The sequence below is a fragment of the Numida meleagris genome, chromosome 8 (genome assembly GCF_002078875.1).
Source record: "Numida meleagris isolate 19003 breed g44 Domestic line chromosome 8, NumMel1.0, whole genome shotgun sequence".
NCBI lineage: Eukaryota > Metazoa > Chordata > Aves > Galliformes > Numididae > Numida > Numida meleagris.
Window position 1 is genome coordinate 17,978,922 of NC_034416.1, and position 20,359 is coordinate 17,999,280.

Genomic DNA, 20,359 nt, shown 5'->3' on the forward strand with positions numbered 1-20,359 from the left:
CAGTGTAATTACCTCATTCAGACCCGATTCCCCCTGATTTCTGCAAGGTTTAAATTCTGCTCTTGCAGAGTTGCTGCATCTCCACACTACCATGCAATAGTTACCTTAAAATAGGGTAAAGAAAAACACAGTAGAAATAAACCATACAAACAGTGCTCAGCTCTCCACAGGCACTTTGAGCAAAGCAAAAACAAAGAAAGAAAGAAAGAAAACAAAAACCAAACAAATGAAAAAAAAGTAAACGAATTAGAGCATAATCTCTTCAAAATCTAGTAATTCAGAAAAAAAAAAAGCAGTTTTCCTTTGCAGAAAGAAATATCTTTGTCATGCTTTGCAAGAAACAAAAGCAGGCATATGGCACTGCCGTGATAAGCTAAAAATTGTTCAACTCTAAAAACACTGTAAAACAAAGGGGAAAAATCCCAGTGGAAGCTGGGAATAAGGTTTCCTAATCTTCCACTGAAGGCTTGTAAACGTGCAAGCTCAATACCTCACAGCCCTGTTTGAGTAAATAAAGCTTTAAAAATGTTTTCTTCGGCGTGACTGAATTCCTCCCCAATGTGACCTCAGCATGCCATTCCTCCGTCTCTATCTGCCGACGCAGCAGAGCTGTGACCCCTCACCGCTGACCTGCGCAATCAATACGCCGCTGACAACCCCTTGCAGCAGAAAGGCTCCACGCACACATTTCTCCCTCTCCCCACGCCACGGGGCAGAGCAGTTGCTGAACTTTTCCTCGGGCCCTGAGCCATGCATGAGCATGGCTTATCAGCCAAGGTGGGCTTCAAAAACATGCTTTCTTGGGCATTCCCCGTCCGGATATATAAAACCTGGAGTGGTTTTGATTTTGGTTGCAGTCCCACGCACTGCTTTCAAGTTATGCATAGGGTCAATAAGATCTCTAACACATGCTATGTATTTCGTGTTGACTGTTGATCCAAATCTACGTAACTCAAGTATGCACAAACTGTTGAAGAGTAAGATAAATGACATTAGAAAGGACAGACTCTTATCAAAGACTTCCCAGAACACTGACTTGCAAGGTCTCATCTTAAAGGACCTCATTAAACAAAAAAAATTAACACAGTCAATCATAAGCGCCTGGGATAAGAAAAGAGATGAAGGCATGTTGGAAAATGCTTGTGTTGATACGGATATCTTTTAACTGACTTCCAGAGCCGCAAATTCTGCTGTATTGTTACACCACACAACAACAAAAAAAGATTTCATGGAACATCTATATACGTATGGTTCAAAAAAGAACTGTGCCCTTTTCTGAAGAGATATTTTGACTCAAATGGATCCATAATGTAAAGGTGTTACAATACACGGGTCCAGTAAAAGTGCTGCAGTGTGTTCTAATGGGGTACAGAAAAGAGAGAAATCATTCCCTGCAGTGCTTACAGCAAACGTATTGAAGCATTGATCTAGATACGAGAAACCAAAAGAATGCAAGCTATTGGAGACCAGCCATAAGCATCAACAAAACTGATTAGTGTGCACAGTCTTTAGGAAACAGGGAATGCAAAGGTAAGGAGAGGTGCAAGCACTGGAAAGTAAATTAGGAGTATTAAAACTGAAAGAATAACAGTTTAAAGAGCCTAATCCCATGACACCCAAAATGCTTAACAGAGGTAGAGTTTCTCTCTATATAAACATATCTATTATCTTTAATTGTATATATATATTCTTATATATATACACATAAAATCCGAGGAATGTTTGCAGCGGCTCTTAAAATGTTAACAGCAGCTTGTTAATGCAAGACAGCTGAAATGTGGAAATCCAATAAGCCTGCTAAAATTTATTCAAAATACTACTTCTCATATGCTTCACATAGTCCAAGTGACTGATTTATTGCTTCTCCCACCCACCATTCAAAAAAATAAATTGGTAGCATGATTGCAATGCTGTTTTGAATTGTTTTGTGAAATGGGTGATGTAGATCAGCATTAAGAGGAGCAGAACATGACACTGTTTAGTACAGATTTTTCTCAGTCACTGTAAGTTGAAAGCACACGCACCTTCTACACATTTTAGGACCCACTAATGACAAAGATTAGCTCTTTAAAGAGCAGTGGCAGCAAAATTTTAGTAAAAGTGATTAAGTGATGAACGTGCTCATTACAGCAGTGAGAGCGCTGTGTGATGATTTGCACAGCAGAGCTGAAATACATACGGCAGCTCTGATTTTTATTTTTTAATATGAGCAAGTAAGCATGGTTCAGATCACATACCTCCACAGACTGCACTGATGGATTAATGCAATATTCCACTGAATTTAAACTTTTTGCAGACGAGCTGCCCAAGCCTTTGAGAAGCCGACTTGGTTTTCCCCATCTGAGCGCAGAGCGTGCAGCCTGGTCGTGCTGGCTGCTTCCTGGGCAGCAGCCCCTGCATCAAGCCCCAGCACCAAGCCCCAGCTACGGCCAAGCCATCAGACTTCTGCACCTTGCAGACACTTCTCTATAAGGTGCAGAAGCGTGGGAGTCAAACCTCCTGCTTGGGAGCGCTTAGATAAACCGGCACCGGTGTCCAGCCATGGGACCCTGCAGCTCAGGAGCAGTAAATGCAGCTTCCAGAGGCGATAAGCACCCGCCTCTGCTGGTGTCTGTGCTCAGGACGGTGCAGAGGCAGGGTGCTGGTCAGCACAGGAAGCGGTGCAGCTCTGCGGCAAGGCACAGATGCCACCAGCAGCCCTTGGCCACCAGCCACGGTCCTCACCTGACTCACACCGTGACCCAAGTTATGCTGGGCTGCATGAGCACGATGCTCCGCCGTGGGGACGAGCTGTGGCTCATACAGGTGGGGGACAACCCAAGCCTACATCCTGTTTTTTTCACCTCTTAGAACTTGCAGGAAGCCCCCGAGACCCTCCTCAGGTCAGAGCTGTGTGGGAATATCTGAGGTGTGAGGGGTTTCTTTGTGGGTTTTATTGTTTTTTCTTTTCATCTAGATGGAATAAATTGAAACCAATGCTTACAAAGAAAGCAAGAATGCAATGCTGAAGAAGTGCGTAAGTAGGCAGGTTAATAAACAGGATCCTAATTTCTTATCTTTGATGGTATTCAGGACTATTTTAAATATTCTCAAAAGAATCACAAACACACAGAAGGTCATATGTAAAATCCCTGATGAAGCAATTTAATGCTAAATTAAAGCTGAAACTAGGTAAGCCCAACTCTTGGGATCACCGATATTGTTAAAGACTAGAATGGAATCAGTCCTACCCAAGAACACCCTGTGTTTGTCAGACTTTTAAATATTTATTTCCTAAATTAAATAGAGTAGGTTTAGCTGGTTCTTACAGCTTAGCAGGAAACAATTTAATTTCCAAGCCAATTGTATATTGACAGTTGGCAACAATGGTTTTACATTATAAAAAGAGAATGGGAAAATAGTTGTGCATTTCTGAAACACTTCCAGAAAATTTCCTTTGAGAACACGTTCAGTGAAAAGTATACAAACAGGCATTAAACATGAATGTAATTTAATAAACATCCACTCAGCTATACGGTGTGATAAATAGGTAATAAGAATGTAATACAGGCATTTAGCTTTCAGCTTCCAAAGGAGCTGGAAGCTAAAACAATAATACTTTCATTAGACTCTCCTGCCTGGTATCAAGAGCCAATTTCCACCTATTAATATGGATTTCTATTACCCGTCTTGTGAATACTGTTAACCCATTTATCAAGCAAGAAGCCATACTTTTGTCACTTATTACAAGCCGAAGGGGAACAGAAGGATTGCTAAACCATGTAATGCTAGAGCATCAGATTGAATCATTTGACCTAGAAGATAAAAACATTCCACTTACATTTAAAATGAACAACAACAACAACACCCTGACCCAGGCTTGCTCTTATTACAGCTAATAAGACCTCCTGCAGGATCAAGCCTTTCCTTGCTGGTCAGAAGAAAAAAATAATAATAAAAAAATCACTGTCTGCAGACTAATTGTAAACTCGGTGCATGTGTAATTAAACACGCCTCATTGGTTCTCTTGATATGTCAATAGTGGGTAGGAGGAGGTTGATTTAACTTAAACGACTCCAGTCTTACTGAAGGTTTGCCCCTCTCCGTGTCCTCTAAGCAAAGCATAATTTAACAAAACAACCTCAGCCAAACGTGAGGAGCTCGGCACTAAGCGGTTATTACTCAGCTTACAGCGCTGCCCCGGACACGCCAGGCGCTTTCCCAGCACCGAGGTACACGCCGGGAGCGATCCGGCCTCGGCAGAGCTGCGCGTGTTGTCCCCACAAACAGATGCTCCCCGCCAACAGAGGCCAGGGGCTGAGTTGCTGTGGCGGGGATGACAGGCGTGAAGGTATCGATCCCGTGGCTGCTGCCACACACGCCGTGCTCCCGCTGTCCCACAGCAGTCCCTTCTCCTCGTGCCCTGCTCCCAGCCCCGCTCAGCAGCCCCCAGCTCTGGGCAGGGACCTATCCCTCCTCGGGCATCTCGCTGCTCCACCAAACAGGCACCGAGATCACAGCGTTTTTCTTGCCCTGCACAATGGGTCAGATCGTAAAGATCTTCCCCGTTCCAGGCAGAACCCTTTACCCAACACGTCTGCTCCATGCGCACGGTAAAAGCTCTGCAGCATCCATCTCACCCGCTTCCTCTGGAGCAATGACCCAGGAGAAGTACTCATGTTCCTCCCACTCTACGCCGCTCAGATGCCAAAAATACTTCAGATCTCAATCCGTAAGGGACAGTCAGGATGTAACAGAATGTAAGCAAAGTTTCTGGAGCTTCAGTACTTACATTTTTCTGGTCTCCATCCAGGGGTGGCATTTAAGATAGGTGAGTTCTTCAAGGAGGACACCTCAGCTCTCCTTGCTTTATTCCCAGCTGCCGCAGGTCAGCAAACCCAGCTCACCTGACTTCAGCAGACTGCTGCTAGTTTACCCCCCTCACCTGGACATTCTTACTTGGATTAGATTGTGTAAAACCAGCACGTTTCATTTGACAAGAATTCCACACAACTTCCACTCCTAACATCACCACAAAGCATCCTGTCCCATGCAGTCCAGCAGAGCCAAGGGACTTCCACAATCCCTTCTGAGGAAAGAGCATTTCTCCTCCTTTGAAATCTTGCGGCCATCAGTAAGTTGGTGAGCTGCTCAGAAGCCATCAGGCTGCTCATTATTCTCCTCAATGAATTCATAACCAAAGTAATTCTCAGTGGGATACTACGGCTTGACCAACGTTACACCCTTTTCAAAGGACAGGAAGAAGTACTGCGACTTTGTGAAACAGATTCTGAATTCCTTTCATACTCTTGGGTAGTCATTTTATTCTGTAATTCACCTTTATGCACACTGCAAGTTCATCCATACCCATCTCTCTCTCAGTGGTCCTTTAATCCTCCTCTGTTCATGCTGCAGCTTAACACAAGGATGGGTGGATTTCTATAAGCTGAGTGCTTGGGAGGCTCTACCAATATGTATGCGTGATGCAAGGGAGAAACATATTTCTGCAGAAGAAGAATCTGAAGTTGGGGTCAGACGCTTTATAGTTGAGCCAGATTTTGATAAGAAATATTAGGAATTCATGGGGCTTTTATCATTTTCAACAGCAAGAGGATTAGACTCTAAGCTGACAAGAGCAAGAACATCAATTGTTAAAAGAAATATGTGCCACACTGAAATGCAGTAAAGCACCTGAAAGACATAACGTACTGTCTGATAAAAACACTACGAGCACTTCCAAATTCAGCACAGCGATGGCTTGCCGAGTCAGTGCTTCATTTGTCTGCCAGGGCCAAAATCACAGCGATTTCTGGGCTAACACTCAGAAACGCAAGAGAAGTGCAAAGAGATGTCATGCTTCAAACCACGGCCACGTGCAACAGCGCCGATTCAGAACGCGGGCAACATGCTCGGCCTTTGCCCACATGACAGAAAGAAAGAATTACGAACCTTCATTTGGATTCAAAAATGGTATCCGCTAATCTGGCAATACAGATGAAAGGACTCGAGTCTTAATTGCAAAACGCAGCGACTATTTATTTTCCCTCCAAATTCAAAGAAAAGTAGAGGTATCAGCTAGGAAAAATTTTGTCCTACCTACCTGATGAAAGATGCCCAAACCGAAAAACACCTCCAATTCTGCCTTCTTTCCCCTAAAATATTCAGGGCACCAGAAACGCATTCCAAACTAAATGACTTTTTGTACTGAACTTCTAAAACCCTTGACTTTTAATAAGGTTGTGCATCATTTGATTTTAATTACAGATTTTTTTTATCCCTTAAATTTGACTAAAAATGATGTGATTTACAAAGCAAACAAGCCAGTTAAACAAAGCTAATTAAATTCACCAGAGACAGCCTCGCTTTTCCCCTCAGTGAGTGTTTATTTCAGCTCCCAGTGCTCTGATAGCTCCTGACAGCTTGCTGGGACACAAGAAAGAAGTAGGTCAGGGTAAGCTGGAATCAGCAACAGAGGATCCCATTAGACAGGCTTGTAGGGTAATACGGAGATCGAGGAAGTGTGTGATGTAGTGACAGTGTTAGAGACACATAACAAACAGCCCGAGGACAGCCTCCAGCAGAACCGGTACGTTTATCTTCTCTCTGCTGTAATGACCCCTCGTACAGCTCATCCAGTGCGCGATTCCTCGTACAAGAGGTGCTGTGTGAACCTCATGACAAAACTGTACTCCTGGTTTGCAAGATTCTGCAGAGCCGGAGGCAACGCGGCTGGCACGGGCGGCCTCCCCAGCCAGGCTGCACAGCGTCACGGCCATGGGGCGTCCCGTGGAGGGGCTGCAGGGAGCTGATGCTGGGGTCTCAGTGCAGCAAGCCCAGCTCCACAGTGCCACACGAACGCAGCGTGTGCGGGCGCAGAGGGCTCTCCTCCTGCCAGCGCCCCACGGCCTCTGGGAGCAGACCCTGCAGGCTGCCGGACCTGTGCTCTTACTGGGGCTCCCAACTGGGGCTGCCGTGTAAGAAAGAGAGGGCAGCAGAAGCAGGAACCAGAGCAAAAATGAAAAGACAAAAGCCATCAGCATAAAATAGAAAGCACGTTATGTCTCTTCCATTATATTGGTTTTTTTTAAATGAAACCTGTATTTTTACTGGATATGAGAATACACCCAAACACTTCCTAGTGTAATTCCCTCCTGAAGAAAGGAATAAGAGTTCTTTAAAATAAAATGCCTTGGCAGTAAGAGCGGAAGGCGCAGTGCCATACAGTCCTCAGTGTGACATTCAGGCAGAGGCGAGCAGGAGAGCAGAGCCCGAGCCCTCCTTGTTCTCCTGCTCACACCACTGAAAGTTCAAAGTCTCTCAGGCGGGACCTGACAGCCTGCACATACCCAAACATTTCAATTACGAGAGCCAATTTCTCAGGCTTACACAAAAGCCAGAGATACTCTCTCCAACTCCGAACTGTGTAACTTGCATTAAAAAGAGTGAGTGTGTGCTATCCTAGAAAATAGGTAAGCTTGACAGGAACAATTTAAACTGCCATGGGCATAAACAAACACAATGGAGAATGTTGTTTTATTTTGTTCAGAGGTTGATGCATTCACTTTGCTAAGACAAGTCTCCAGCAACCACTTTACTAAGCGCGTGAATTACTTTTCAGAAATGATGGAGTTCAGGCCGATGAAGCAGCCTGCGTTATTTTAGGAGTTGCACTTTGGTTACATTCGTTTTCATGTTTATTGGATATGAGCACGTCATGTTCAGCGTCGCTCTCGCTCTTTGTTTCTAGTTGCAGCCTTTCTGCAATACAATTCATCTCCTGCGCGAGCAGCGCTTCCTGCTCTTCAGGGGGTCACACACCACGGTCACTTGTACCCACCCATTCTATGACGCAACACATCCCTTTCCTGCAATTTTGGCGTAAGCACAGTTCCCCCGTGCCTGTGAAGCTCTTGTCCGAGTGATGCCTGTTTGCTCCGACCCGCAGAACCCATGCAAAATCCCCACCCAGTCAGACGTCCAAAGCAAGTTCTAAAGAAAAACATGCACGTCCAAAAGAAAACGTGCACCGAGATAAAAGCATTAAAATAAAGGAGGAAGACAATGAGAATGATCAGAGCCCCGCTGCCTGCAAGGAAGGAAGGAAGCTTTTAACAGCACTAAAATATAAAATTGATTTGTACACATATTTGATAAAAATCAATACAATTAGCAAGTAACTGAATACTAGAAAGGGAAATTGATTGCTTGAGGGCCCAGAAGACTCAGGGCAATCAGTCCATTCTTCTAGCTCCTCCACTCTTAATAAAAATTTACTTTTTCATAATCCTGCCTGAACTCTTTGCCCATTAATAATGCCGCTAAATAGCTCTTCTCTTAGCACTATTATTGCAGACCTGCTTGAATTACATTTAGAGGCAGTTTAGAGAGGCATGTTCTGGCCATTTTGCTATCTGCTGCACAAACCTCCAAGCAACAGCATAGAAGAATACCAGCTAATGAACGGGAGCACGGGAACACTTGAGAAGAGCTTATAAAATTAAGTACCAAAGTTTAAATAAACGGATTACCATAGGATTGATTTGCTACATCAATTTGGTCAGCTTTTGCTGATACACCATTTCTCCCTCTGGAGAGAAGAGCCACCTTTTCAGAACAACTAATTAAACGTTTGGAACGGCGGCCGTGCGAGGTGAGCGGGGCGGTGTTGCTCTGCCCCTCCCAGCCATTCCTCCATGGTGGGACAAACTCTGCTGGGCTGCAGGTCGGGCTGGTGCAGCCCTGCTGCTGAGCAGGGCCCCGCACCCGCAAGGCACTCCAGCACAGACATGCACTGAACTCTGTGAGGAGCCCTATCCAAATCATACAAATCATTTTTCCATATTCATGAGAACAGTGGCATGCTTAAAATTCAACAAAGTAGTTCAAGCACGTTCTAGTCCATCTCCAAAGGAGCATCTCAAGAAGTCATCCAGAAATCTCAACGCTACTTGTATTTCCAATCTGGCCGGACCAGTGGTTAAACTAAGACGTGGTATCAGCCTAAGGAGAGCTCTACCAATGCTCCACAGCTCAACTAGAAACCCAGGGTGACACCTCCAGCAGGGTGGGTGAGGCTGCAGACCCCACGGAGGGGAAGGGCTCATGGCTGTGCAGGACCAGCTGAGTGCCACAGGCACAACATCTGCTCAGCTGCCTCACAACATTCTTGTCATTTTGTTACTCAAAAGCCTGTCCTGCTGTTTCCCTCCAGAAGGAAGAGATACCAGGCTGGAAACCTGGAGGGAAATCAGAAATTACAGTTTCAGCACTGGCCTTCTTCAAAACTCTGAGTGAGGTACTTCGATCTCCTTGCCTCAGTTTCCCTGGCTAATAAAGCAAAGCACGGACAGTAAAACTTATTTCACCCAATTCATGCATCTCCTGTGAAGATGAAATGCTTGTTCTTTGTAAAGTACTTGGGAGATGAAAGGCACGAGGCAAACATTAATCTTGGTCACCACACCCACCAAGAGGATCTCCAGTACACACACGAGGATTTGTGTTTAAAGAGCCTTTGTGCAGCTCAGGAACTATACTCAAGAACTCCCCTGTTACTCAGTGTACATCAGAAGAAAAATGATGCTCCCGTTTCAAAAGACAGCCACAAAATGAGTTACATCAAACTAGCTGAAGCCCACTTGCAGCATGGCCATGGAGGAAAGAAACCACAGGAGGACGTCCATAGGCATTCAACTCCAAGCACGCACACTGATAAGTCAGATCTTTTTCAATAAGGAAATGCACAGTGACTCATTTTTCTGCATGTGAGAAGAGAACCAAAGAATCTTTTACAGTCCCGTCTGCCTGCATAAATACTCAATCGTGTCTCCTTCCTTTGGAGAAGCTATTAAGGAGAATATGACTGTCTCTTCAGGCTGGCAGAATCCAAAGCCAGCTTATGATCCCAAATTTCAGGGGAAGAAGGGGATTTGGGAAGGTGGGTCACTAGCAGCTCGTTCCACCCTCACTGCCTGGACGTACCATGGCCACGCAGACACCCCTGGGGGCTGGCCCGGGGAAGGCTCACCTGCTGCTCTGGGCGCTGCTGCTGCTCCACATGGGACAAATGCCAGGCTATTCATGTCTTTAAGCAAGATCTGCAGCTCAGACCTATCCCAGCACCCGTGGCTGCCCTGTGCAGGAATCAGGTGTGCCACGTGAAAGCATGGGGCAGTGAATTCGGGCAGCACAAGCAGCAGCGCAGGCGCACCGTGACTCCTGGCCTGGGGCTGGCACAGCTCAGGCTCCGCGGGTGCACGCTGCAGCAGCACACCGAATGGCAGGCAGTGCTTCAGGCAGCCAGGGTGCCGAGTGCTCGGCGTGCCCATACAGAAGTCCTATGACTGAAATAAACCAAAGTGACATGGGGCTGTGATCACAGCTCAGCCTGGCTACTCAGTGCAACTCTGTGCTGCTGCTGGATGGCCAATCCCTCTAGCAGAGCATTGCGAAGGTACAAAAGCAAGAGTACAAAAAGAAATAACAGTTGCAAAATTAAGATAATAATAAAAAATAAATAAATAAATAAATAAATATAATGGAGATAAAGAAAACCACCATCTGTAGCAGTGCTGAGGGACCACACAGCGAGCTGGCACATGGGAAACATCTTCTGCTCAAGTAGAAGCACTTGGAGATGCTGGATCTGGTGGGCATGCCCACAAGGGACCTTCTCTATCTCCATCTCTCCGCTCTCTTCATACCTCACCCTGCCCTGGACACTCGCCCGGCATCTTCCCCAGCCCATGATCCCTTTGGGCCCAACCCGTCCCAGCCACCACAGCTCTCACCTCTACCATGGCCTCCTTGTGCCCCAGACCTCTCTGCTGCTTGGCCGTGAGCTCCCTGGCTCTCCATCAGCAGCTCCAGCTGCCCCAGCCCAGCCAGCCTGCGCCGCAGAGCTGGTCCTCCTCCATGCTGGGGCCCAGTGGTATGCATAAACAAACAGCTATGCAGACACCGAGCTACGCTCCAAAAGGAAATGACCACTGGATATTATTGCACAACCTTTCTTAATAATGAACATGTATGTCTTGAAAATGCGTGCCACCTAATCCCCTTGGCATTGCAAACATGCCCCACAGGGGGGTAATTTAAGTTAATCAAGGCCTGCGCTCCTTGCGAAGCGTAACAGTTTGTCTCGCTGTGTTTCAGGGAGCAGATGGCAGAGCCCAGCACGAAGGCCAGAACCTGCTGCTGCTCCCGGCGTGATGAGCAGCAGAGGGATGTTCTCTGGATGAGCTGAGGGCTGCAAAGGGGCGAGCATTTTACATCCTGAACTGACAGTGACGCAACCTTCAATACAGATGCTCCAAAAGGACTGGTGGGCAGCCACAGTCGGCCATTTACCGCTTGCTTGCCACTGCTGCCACTCTCAGATATGATAAAAATAAAGCTACTGGCTTGTGTAAGACTTCCAGTAATTAGCTCATGCCTTATCTTCACAAGCAACAACATCCAAAATCATTTCCATGCAGGCAAGTAGCAGAGGGTTTCTTACACCACAGCACTTGACACTGCTGCTGTAGCTCACATTTCTTTGCACTCTGTGCTGACAAGTGACTCGGGGCTGTACGCAGCTGGGCACGTGAGCGCCAGCAACTGTTCGGAGCGGCTGGCTTGGAGCTCAGACTGTCTCTGAGGACAGTGAAATGCTCTGTATCTGGCTGGGTTTTTGGGGGTGGGGTGAAGGGTGAGAATGGCTGTCAAGAGGAAAAAAACAACTTGTAGAAGATGGGTAGAGCCAAAGAGATTGTAAAGAAAGGACAACTAAGACTGCCCAAGTCAAACTTTTCCAGGCATATCAGAATGATTGAGAAGGGGAAGCAACACCCAGTTCAGCCTGCAAAATTCAAGATTTTCATCAATCATAACCGACAGAAGACACACGCTTCTCCTTCGAAACACAGAGTGCACCACATAGCACCCAATTACTGGCAGAGTGCACGGGGAGCATCCTCACACCCACCGACTGGTCCCATGCCAGGGCTGCCCCCAAGCATTTCGGCAGCAGCAGTGTGCAGAAACACTTCACAGTTATTAACTTGTTCAGTTTTGATTGCTGGATCAGTTCCCCATTCCCAAGGCACTTAGATTTACTCTTTTAGCCTAACACTACAAAGTAATCAAATCACTCCATTACAGCTGACAGACTTGGGGAGCCCTGAAGGGGAGGGGAGAGAGGCATCAGGAAACGCATCTAGATTTTCTCTTGCATCCTTCACACTTGCCCTCAACTTCAGATTCTACTCATCTACATCTCTGGAATTCAAGAATATTGAACTTCAACTGACACAAGAAGTTATTTGAAGATGCACGACTTTCACTTGAAATTAAGGCTGATCTACCTTCTGGGATCAGGGACTAAGATTCACTTCTCATAAAGATGGAAAAGCCTGAATACACTCTCTTTCTGCTTCAAGTCAAACACAAGTGTTGCTGCAACCAAGAAAACATCTTCCCAGTGCTACGTAAAGTTCAAACCAATCAATCCATAAAGCAGATGAGGAGATGAGATGGAGGATTCAAATATGCCTTTGTGCCCTTCCATTGAAGGTGCGGAATAGGTAAGATTGGGAAGACAAAGGAGCTGGCTCAGAAAGTCAAGATTAGTATGGGAAAAAAATAAAAAAGCATTCATTCAGTTGGATTTTGACTATGGCTCTTTACTACAATTTATTTTCAGTTTTATACATAGAAATACTAGAAAATATTAAGTACACACCCTTGATGTAGAAGGCAAAAGGAAATTTTTAGATTTAGACAAACTCCAGTGTCCTTGTCTAATGTTCCCCAGTGCAAAATTAGAAAGAAATTAGTGCTTGCATAGTCCTGTGTGTTTAAAAATAATTTGAATGACCCACTGCTTAAAGCATGGAAGAGGCCCTCTGTTATTATAAACCAAACATATTTCATTTTAGAGTACGCTCAAACTGACAGGGTAAAGCATAAAAAAATTCCCCCAAGAGATTTTTTAATAGAGAAAAACAACAAAACAAAACTTAATGGAGCCTGTGATCAAATAATCTTACAGAGTTTGGACTCAGTACACCAACAATGTCAGGCATTTCAGTGCAGTAGCATCAAAACTAGATATTTACTACTTGGTAGTGAGTAACCCTTTGAAAAGGGAGGAACAAAAATTCCTTTTTAATGAGTCACCATTTGGCAGTCAGAGATCAAAACCTTTTGCCTGTATTTCTGACTGCAGCGTTGTATATACTTGAGGTTTTCCCAGTCTGTGTGACTTTATTTAAATCAACAGAGTTAATTAAGAAAATAAGTAAGTTAAAAGAACAGGAAAAGTCAAGTCCTTCAAAGCGTCTGACAATCAGCATAACCTACTGGGTTACTGAAACACCGGATGAATTCAGACGTTATTTCCATATACCAACTTGGAATTGTGAAGATCCCAGTAAGATTTAATGTAACTCGTCAAAGCAAAATGAAATTACACTCAGTATCCATTCTGATAACCACATCAAATGCACGTTGTGTGATTGTTCTCAAGCTAATGCAGCTGCGTGGGGAAAAAGCTTCTAGCGTGTGAGTGGAGCTGCGTACGATGGATGTCTTCATAAAAGATTCATTTGTTTACCCTTGCCCAAAACTTAACCTATGAAGATCTGGGACTGAAAATGAAACATTAAAATACCTCCCTGAGAGTAGATGCCATTTTTGTCTTTAAATATTTTCATTTTTTTCCCCCCCAAACTGTGAAGTTTCAGCAAGAAGAAAGATACTATGACACGATTTCAGGGAAAAAAAATCCTCTTCCTTAGCCATAACAAAGAAATAAAACTATCATTCATACTGAGGAGGGACTCAGGGTAAGATACACTTCCTTTATTTTCAATACAATTTCCAGCTTTGTGAAAAGTCCCTAAAGACCTCAGTTAGTTACAAGTATTCACGCTTTGCTAAATTTTTAGCTATTAACCTTCACACTAGGGATCCTTAAGGTAAAGCACCACTATTCTCATTTACAATAGCCAGGTAAGAACTTGGGAGCTGTTTACTCCAAGAATTGCCTCCACCTCTGGAGACCAGCAGGGCTGCAGACACTCAACCTCTCTGAAAAAAACCTGACAGTTCTGAAATGAGCAAAGGTTTTATTCAGGCTTGGCTTTTATCTCAGGAAATCTCCAAATTGTTATTTCAAGACTCATATCCACCAGCAGTGAGAGCAGGAACCTGCAACCCATCCCACGCTGCTGCCCCACCGCCCTCCGCACCGCGCCGTCACTTCGTCAAACCAAGGCCCAAGGCCCTTACACCCGCTGATCTCCATTTCTGTTCAATTTATTTGTGGACTAGGAGTTATTAGAGTAAATAATTACAGCAACCAGTTGTAGTTTAGGAATTCGGAGAATTGTAGAAAGAATTCAGAGAAATAACCCAGCAGAGAGAATCAATCACCCATCTCATTCCATTCGTCTTTTGGCAATCCCGTATCACTGTTGTCGCAAGCCAGGATAACGATGCCACATTAATCCTCCTTTTGAGAAAGGGACTACAAGCTTTGGCTCTGTAACTGTGTCCTACCTGACCTTGGGGAATCTTTGGGGAAAATTTCCCACCAAGTGCACTAAAACCTTTTACTGCAGGAGAAACACCAAGTTGGGCTATGTTTTATAAAATACACGACACAAAAATATACGACCTGTCTTCTGTTTTCACTAGAAAAAAGTTGCCAAAATCAACAACTCCACACACACAAGCCTGTGTGAAAAATTACATTTTTGAAACCATGTCAACGAGTCTGCTCAGAGGTGATGGGCACGGGGCAGAACGAAGAGGCAGCTGCTGGATCTGGCCCATGTAACGACAACTGCTCTTTTAAGGAAATGTACTTGAAGTGAAGACAGGCTGCATTTCCCAATCCAAATGAAAATAACACTTACTTGTAAATATTACAGAACACAGAACTTGAAAAGATGAAGTTCTTTATATGTTTCATAACAAATCCAGACTCCTTCCCAGCCTTCCAGACCAGACAATACTCTCGATGCAACGTGCAATGCTGTATTTCTGATATCAGTATGAGCAGACACAAGAGGACATATGGCCTTTTGTACTGTTCCCAACGTGCCACGTGGTATGGAAAAAAAAAAAAAAGGAAAAAAAAAAAACATTATCCAGGCTGGAAGAAACCCAGGCCCTTAAATGTTTGTTTGCTGCAATTTGGAAGACCTTTTTGGAAAGAACAACCAACAGTCCTTGAACACCTAATCCTCACCCAAGATGGTTGCTGGGAATCGAGCACAAACCACGCGTTAGCGGGGGGAATCTCTTGCTGACACCATCCTTTGGGTACTTCTCTGTAACTAAGTATCATTTCTATTACTGTGGCTAAGACTAATAAGTTAACAGCACTATTTACACTAGTACTGTTGTATCATTAGGAACAACAAGATTATGTACTTTAATTCTAACGCCAGCACAATTATTTTAACACCAAGTGTGTTAGATCTGACTCTATACCCCCTAAATTAATTTCAGAGTAGTGGCTAAATAAAATGACATAGTTCTTTGTGCTTTTGTTATAACATGCTCATGTGCAGCAAACTGTGAAGAAAATGTAGTAATTAGAGGTTAAATTAATCCCTGACAGACAGGCAGCTTAGCAGAGCCCGGCTCTCTGCAGAAGACAGAAAGCTTGCCAGTCTTCCCCAGCTCTACACAAAGCACAGGTGAGGTTGGCAAGTGCATCCCGAGCACAAGGGGAACGCTGGAATTTGGAGCAAGCCTTCGAGTAGCCAACACCAACATGCAAATCTTGTGATGAACGCAAGGCAGTCTCTGAACAACTGGGGCTGCATACTGCCTGATCAGGATCAACCACCTGACATTAAAGACAGGCTTCTGCACAGCAGAACAGGCTCCTAACTGCTGGATAATCCACCTCTGGATGTTAATAAAAGTGAACGATGCCATTATATTGCACAACACAACTAGAAAGTTACCTTGCTTCTTCTGATCTTGACGCAGGCAATGGATTTCATTGCCCACAACAGAGTACGCGTGCTGTGTTATTCTGAAAACAGTAACCAGGTACATCCTGGGTAGCTGTAAGTCCCAAACCTGCTGGGTGTTTAATTCTAGAGAAAAAAGAGTTTCCACAGAATTGCAACAGCAAAGCTATGCAAGACAAAGAGGCAGCCCGCTTCCTTTGATGATACCCTGTAAGCATTGCTGCTTGAGCCTGCTGACAGAAGTAAACGTTTTTCCAACCTCTGTGGCCATGGCAGGATAGGAGCAGCCAGGTTCCAAGCCCACACGAGCACAGCCTGCTCTCACGGGGGAGACCTGAGGAGTCCTGCTGTGGCAATGGGGCACCCGTGGAGCCCGTCCTGTGGACACACGCCACACCACTGCGAGGGGACAGCGTGAAGGCTGGCGTCCCCCTGGCTGCCACTCAAGAGCTGGGCTGCCGTGGGGTGAAACAATAACCTAGTTAACACCCTCCCCTGCAGAGGTAATCCATACTATGGCTGCGACAGGCTGAGCCCCAGCTGCCCCTGCCTGAGCTGGGAAGATGGGCAGGCACCGCGGTCACAGCGGCAGGGAAAATCTGCCGGAAAAAAAAAAAAAAAAATCTGCCGGAAAAAAAAAAAAAAAAAACACTGAAAAAGAAAAAGAAAACACTTAGAAAAGCAAAACATGGCTGAGATTGCAGATCGGTGTGGGAGTGCATTAACAACGCTGGTATTTCTGTACTACCCAGATCATCAATTATTAACAAATTAGGACATGCCTGATGGGGTGCTTATGTAACACTTCTTTATCAATAACACTGCCAAGTCCCTTGCAGGGGAAAGCGAAGTGAATTTCAACAAATCATGAAGTGATGCCTGCCCTTGGACTGGGCACTTGATGAATTCTCGTTTCCCCCTCCCCAGCAGAACCACCAACCCGCATGGAGCAATCCCAGCCAGCCCGGCACCCCGCAGCCCGCTGGAGCGGCTGTCCCAAACCAGGTCAGCGCGCACCGATGCCTTATGGCACTGCAGCAGTGGCAATGGGAGGAAGGGGCCCAAACCCCACATCCCCTTCCTGGGGGCATCACTGGCCCCAAGAGCAGGCCCTGGCATTGCACGCCACCTGCCTGGGCCAGGGAGGGGAAAAGCCCACAGCTCTCTTCCCCACTTTACCCTTTGGGTACAGCCATCGCCTCACAGGAGGAAAGGACCTGCTATAAGGGCAGCCTGCAGTGACACTTTCCCTCACCCTGCTCTATCTCATTTCCTTCAATAGGCAAGAGCGAGCAGGGTGGGGGGCACAAAAAAACCCCCTTCCCTGTTTGAGGGCCTGACGCTTAAGTCCTAAATGCCAGGATCAAATCTGAGCGTCACCCAACGGTGAGTTCCACTCCGCTGGGCTGGTCCCCAGCAGGAGAAGCAGCTCTGTGCCCCGCACCTCCTGACGAGCACCTGCTGGAGCATCCGAGCTGCGCACCAAGCCAAGCTCCCCCAGCAGTTTCTGGGACTCGGCACGTAAACGTGCACAAAATGAGTATTTGCCTCTTGAAGGCAAGTAACCACTTAGCGACACATTTTCTTCCATTTAAAACAAGAAAATTATTATCAGTGAGGAGGCTTCCCAAGAGGAATTAAGACTCTTCATAGCACATTTGCATTTGCTACTTATCCCCTCTCTGATTGCATCACTCCATGTAGCACAACTGGTGCCTGGGAGGTGATGGAGTCACAGGGCCCCGCTTACGCTGTCACAGAGATGTATTTTCATTCTGAACAGAGCTAGCAGCCCAGGTCATAACAAACTGCAATGAAAGATCGCAGAAGAGAAGGACATAAAGTGAAACCTTTAACTGACAAAGACGTCAATTCTGTGCAAAGTGCTAGCAATAATAATAAAGATCGCAGGAAGGAGGCCGTGATGGCAGCACAGAGCGCTCTGCAAAGTTTCCCTTGAGCTGCTGGCAGCCCTGAAATGGGTCACGGAAAGTCGAAACTGTGTTATTGATCACTGCTTACTCTGCAGGTGTGTTCATCTTCTTAATAAAAGTGCTTTCGCTATTTTCACTTAAAGCAAAACAATATTCCAGCATCTTCCAAAGTCCCGTACAATCAGAAACAATGCGAATGATGGCACTACTAACTGCCTAAACACTTTCTTTACATATTTTTAAGTAATTACCTTTCTGAGCAAACCCCTTTTACGGGTGAAAGAAAACACAACTTGTTATGAGTACACAAGAGTATCGCACACATTTGGCATTTTACAACCACGTTCTAAAGCTCCCCTTCAAAATTACCAGCAAGGGTGGAAGTCCTGCACAATTGTAGCACCCAACATCTGAAAAAATCAGAGCGGTCCCAACTCTGCTTTGAGCTGTATAAAAGAACAGTTGAAAAACTTACAGTTGACTGGTGCTACCTAGGTTACCCGTCAATGGCACTGAAACTGGTATATTATTAAGAGAGGTGTATGATGGGAATTGGTTTATTGTGCTGATCCATAGTAACCAACTCCCGTTCGTCCATCATTTATCTCTCTCACCAGCGACATATGGGTTTGTCTATTCACACTCTCAGCATTCTCTCTGCTCCAACAAACAGTCAGCCTTTTCTGCTGGGATAAGGAGATTTTTTAGTTACATCCATTATGTGCGTATCAACATTTATGGCAGGAAGATAATTGCCAAAGAGCTCAGGGGGATAAAAGCTCCCTCTTTATAACACAAACTCCCTTAAAAAAATCAATATTGATATAAAACAGTTCAACGCAAAGCCTTGGTGTGTCTTCTGCTTGCTTTGGTTTGAAATACTTTTTTTTTTTTTAATAGCAAGTCAAACTGGAACATCAGGTAGAAAGCCTTCATAGTGACTTGCACTAGTGCTCTTCCCATACAGGAAAAAATAGCAGCATACAGTATTAATTGTTCCTTAAAGAAGTGAATGGCAAATGTGTCAGATACAAAGAGGGCTCCTTGGAGAGGCGCCAGCATCGTTTAAACTGATTTAGCTATCTTTATTTGGAGACCACACCAATTACCAGTGAATCGTAACTTATAATCACCTTCTCCTAAACGCGGAAAAACGCTGACAACTCAGAAACAGTCGGCACAAGGGAACAATGAAACCTGGGGATCCTGCCTTCCCTCCCGGTTAGGGGCTCTGACAACCTTCTACTCTTCCACCCCCAGTTTGGGCAAGTCCATTTGTTACAGCTTTTGCCAGATTTACTTCACCTTCCCATGGCCACATGCTCGTAAAAGTTACTGTAAGGCCACTTTCATGGAAGTAGCAAGTAACATAGCACAATGTAGCACATTTATGGATTAAATGGCCGGGAACCATGGGTTGCACTGCACTTCACCTTAGGGGATGGCTGGGGGATCCCACTCCCCGCTCTCCCTGGCCTTGTGTTGCCTCCCGCCCTCCTCCCAGCGCAGCGGGGCAGCGGTGCCAGCCGGCACCTGGGTCGGGAGCTCTCGCAGTCCATCTCGCATCCGTTCGGAAGGCAGCTGGCACAACAGCTCCCTAATCCCATTTAAAACCTCTGCAAGCCACCCTGTTATAATGGCAGCAACGAGATCGGTGCAAAAATTAAAATTGAGTTCACTGACACACCATATTCATAAGGCACTTCCACCTGCGGAGCAGGAGGCCAAACAAGAGAGTTAATAATACGTACAACTGCCTCCTGTAACGACTAATCTCCCCCCAAATCCTTTAACAACTACGTTAGCTTTAAAAAAATCCAGGAGTCTTTGCAGGTTCAAACCACACAGTTACAAGGGACTACAAGCGAAGCCCTGTCAATATTTGCTTTTCCAATTGTGAAGTTTTAGTTAAAAGGATTAAAAACAGAGACGGAAAAGCTCGAGTTAAAAACAAAAGACAAAACAAAAATCTCTGAAAATAAGAAGCTAAGTTCCAGTGGGGCTGCTCGGTTCTAAGCACTAAGCAGCTTTTCGCCCGCTGGAGAGGAGCAGCGCAGCGCCTGTTACCTGCCTTACAATGCACACTATTTGTTTTCTATCCCTGAGCAACAGACTATTTCCTGGTTCAGTTTAAAAACTCAGTGACGTTCCAATTTCAGCCCACACATGTGTGTCACTGTCAACGTCAGTGGCAGGAAAACATTAGAAGTCACCCCTTGCTAATGCTTTCCTAACATGGAATTTCCTTGCATCGCGCTCCCTCAGCCCACCTCCTCCCTCCAAGCTGAGAGCATCTTTTCCCAAATCGCTTTTTTTTTTTTTCTCCTCTCCAAGCATATGGCAGCGAGAGAGAACTGAAAATGGTCAGTGCCAGGAGCAGATCGTTGCTTTTTTGGGTGCCAGCGTGCAACTTCCTCGCGCTGCTCCCGCCCGCCGGCAGCACCCGGTAACGCGGCTGGGGGGGTCGGGGGG

At 45.5% G+C, this 20,359-nt stretch overlaps 1 protein-coding gene and 1 long non-coding RNA gene across 2 annotated transcripts in view; one reads left to right on the top strand and one right to left on the bottom strand.

Annotated features, from left to right (window-relative positions):
* The window catches only part of MAMLD1 (mastermind like domain containing 1), an 85,934-nt gene that overhangs the window by 54,465 nt on the left and 11,110 nt on the right, over nt 1-20,359 (bottom strand). The gene's annotated exons all lie outside the window — the stretch shown is intronic.
* The window catches only part of LOC110403096, a 21,886-nt gene continuing 18,119 nt past the window's right edge, over nt 16,593-20,359 (top strand). The window contains exon 1 of the long non-coding RNA XR_002441496.1: nt 16,593-20,333. This is a non-coding gene — a long non-coding RNA (uncharacterized LOC110403096). The remainder of the gene's footprint in view (nt 20,334-20,359) is intronic.